This window comes from Tasmannia lanceolata, unplaced genomic scaffold, assembly GCF_043159265.1.
Source record: "Tasmannia lanceolata isolate RefF3 unplaced genomic scaffold, GAP_Taslan_0.1 ptg000003l, whole genome shotgun sequence".
Taxonomy (NCBI): domain Eukaryota; kingdom Viridiplantae; phylum Streptophyta; class Magnoliopsida; order Canellales; family Winteraceae; genus Tasmannia; species Tasmannia lanceolata.
This window is the reverse complement of record NW_027518680.1, coordinates 21,737,636-21,741,041: the sequence shown is the minus strand read 5'-3', so window position 1 is coordinate 21,741,041 and position 3,406 is coordinate 21,737,636. Positions and strand designations below refer to the sequence as shown.

The 3,406-nt window shown below is 41.4% G+C and overlaps 1 pseudogene; it reads right to left on the bottom strand.

The window, feature by feature from the left end:
- Nucleotides 1-1,819: 1,819 nt before the first annotated feature.
- Nucleotides 1,820-2,413, bottom strand: LOC143867463 (secreted RxLR effector protein 161 pseudogene; annotated as a pseudogene).
- Nucleotides 2,414-3,406: the final 993 nt, after the last annotated feature.

The window sequence follows — 3,406 nt, the reverse complement described above, 5'->3', positions numbered from 1 at the left end:
GGCAGATCAGATACTAATGAAGTTCGACCGAAATCTGCTACACTTGAATGTGGAGGAATTATTCATCTTCCTCTCTTTCCACCTTTTTTAGTTCTTATTATACACTCTGTTATAACGAACCAAGGTACTCTAAACTAAATAAACGAGGAGCAAAATATGTCCCCAATACAGGTGACTCTAAGCAAGAGGAGAAATGTTACCTCATTCAAAAGTGTTATAGAAAATAAGTACATACCTTATGTACGCAACCCAAAGGCGGAAGTCAGGATCTTGGCTTGATGTTACAAGCCCGTTGATATCGCAAACGATCCGGTAATGATCTCGTTGTTTGTCGCAGGAGAAGCTAATAGAGTCACTCCTTTGTTCTTCACGATCACAAATCCGGGAGCCTAAGGATGATGGCTCGAGAGAGAGTAGAGAGAGAGAGAGAAAGGAAAACTTGTGAGAGAGAGGGAGAGAATGGACGTCTCATCATCATCTAATTTTTAGAGCCTTTTGACTACTTATATCCAAATAGTAGTCTAAGATTCTACAACTCCCTCTCAAGATAGGAGTCTAGGAATCCTACCCAAATCTCACTCCAATACCTTATCAAGATAAGCCAAAAGATAATTCCAATATCTCATCCTAACTAATTAGGATTTATCCAATTAGTTGTTGGGGCCCACCAACCTATGTGGACGCATCTTTGGGTGAGGCTATCTCAAATGATATCCCAACATCTCCCACTCGCACACATAGGGCAAGCGATTTCTCTCATCAAAAAATCTCATCCACTCATCTCCTCATACCGGAAATGGAACGTGCGACCTAACGAGAAGGGAAATACAAAAATAGGAGTCATGTGTTAAGTCATCATCTAACTAACACAACACATCACTCAGAAATATCTCGTCTATGCCCTAGACGGTTTGATTACACCGGATTTAGCATTCTTAGTCCATCAAAAATAAGCAGTGCTATACCCCAAGATATGTAATGTACTCATGACTCATATCGAAAATACAATTCCGACATAGTCGCCATGGCTATGAGTCACAGAACATGGTGTAGTGACAAACAATCTTCCCTAAGCCCTCATGCCAGTTCAAATAGGCTCAACAGCTTTCCTAGACATGCCCCACGAGATCGTACCAATCATGATCCTAAGGTACATGCCAAAGTGGCATCATTGAGCTTCTTCTTCATGACATAGTCTCAGGTCAAATAAAAGGGCACTAATAGGATCAAGGTATTAGTTATGATCCATGTGACTCACACAGTGACGAAGCATGGATTCATTCATCACTCCCACTATTGGTCGTCACTAAACACATACAGTATGATATGTATGTTATGGCGTGATTCCCATGAAAAATGGGTATGTCACTTTAAGAATAAAATAACGCCATACGAATCTTAGTCCAGTTGCTAAATACAAGCGCCTAACCTGAGTTTCAGCACAGTCACTCACACAGCGCCTGCCTGAAATCTCACATTTGACTACATACAGGCTACATAGACTCGTGGAGATTCTCTATGATCGACCAATTGATGGTCTCATCTTAGCTCCAACTAAGGCGACAAATAGCATTTAAGCTTGTTAATTTATGTTGCTCGCCATTCAGGCCCCAAAGATATGTATGTCTCATCTTGCTCGCTATCTAAGCGCCAAGGTGAATCACCCGTGTGAGTGGGTCGATTTAAGCCCGGTGACATTTTTACTAAAGACATGTAGTCAATTACAAAGAAAACATTCCATAAAGAAAATGCAAATCTAAATAGAATGTATGATAATGATGTCAATCACAAAAGGTGTCCATAAAAATAAATAAACACATCAAATCCTACTAAGTCCCATACTCCTGACATGAGAAAGGAACAAATCTCTGGCTATGGGCTTAGTCAAGGGATCAGCAACCATACTACCAGTGGAGATGTGCTTTAGGACCACTTCTCCTTGCATAACTTTATCTCGAATGAAGTGACAATGAACATCAATATGCTTAGTCTTCCCATGGTATCTAGGATCCTTAGCATATGCTAAAGCAGTTGTGCTGTCACAGTAAATCAATACAGCCTCGTCAGTATATGTTGTAACATCCAGCCGTTGTAAGAACCTCCTTAGCCAAACAGCTTCCTGAACTGCTGCTGAACATGCTACGTACTCTGCCTCCATCGTGGACAGGTCAACACAAGTTTGCTTCTTACTGCACCAAGAGATAGCTCCTCCTGCTAGTAGAAATGTGTAACCCGATGTGGATTTACGCCCATCTCTATCATTGGCCCAATCAGCATCAATGTAGCCTCTCAATCTCAAGTTTCCACCACAATAACATAAGACGAGGTTACCGGTCCCATGAAGGTATCGAAGGATAATTTTCACTGCTTTCCAATGAGCAAATACTGGATTGCTTTGGTAACGACTAATCATGCCAACTGGTAGCAAATGTCTGGGCGTGTACACAACATAGAGTACATCAGACTCCCTACCGCAGCCGCATAAGGTACTTTGGACATTTGACTCTTTTCCTCATCAGTCTTTGGGCATAAGTCTAAGCTTAATATGCATCCCTTCTCCATTGGAGTGTCAATAGGTTTAGAGTTATGCATGCGGAAGTGCTCAATGATCTTCTTAATGTAAGTCTCTTGAGACAAACCAAGAAGCTTTTTTGAGCGGTCTCTTATGACCTTAACTCCAAGCACGTAATCTGCTTGACCCATATCCTTCATCTCAAAAGTAGAGGACAGCCACTTCTTAGTGGCGACAATGGAATCCATATCATTCCCAGGTAAGAGAATGTTGTCAACATATAAAGATAGAAAAAGAACACTTTTCTTGGATCGTTTTATGTACACGCAATGGTCTTCTTCAACCATTTCAAAACCAACAGAGGTAATGAAATTGTGAAACCTAAATTACCATTGCCTGGACGACTGCTTGAGACCATAAATGGAACGTTTGAGACGACATACTTTGCTCTCTTGTCCCTTCAAAACCCACTGGTTGAGCCATATAAATCTCTTCGTCCAGTTCTCCATTGCGAAATGCAATTTTAACATCCATCTGCAAAAGTTCCAAGTCCAATCGTGCGACAATAGCTAGGATAAGGCGTAGACAAGCAAACCTCACCACCGAGGAGAATGTATCTCCATAGTCTATACCCTCTTGTTGGGTAAAACCTTTCGCCACAAGACGCGCCTTATACTTATCAATTGAACCATCTGCCTTGCGTTTAATTTTAAAGACCCATTTGTTTTCAATGGCCTTTCGCCCAGGCGGAAGGTCAACTAATTCCCATACATGATTCTTAGCCATGGAGCTTAACTCATCTTTCATAGCAACCATCCATTCACCACTATTAGATGATGAGAGCGCTTCCTTAAGGGAAACAGGCTCATCATCATCAATCGGAGTGCACATGAA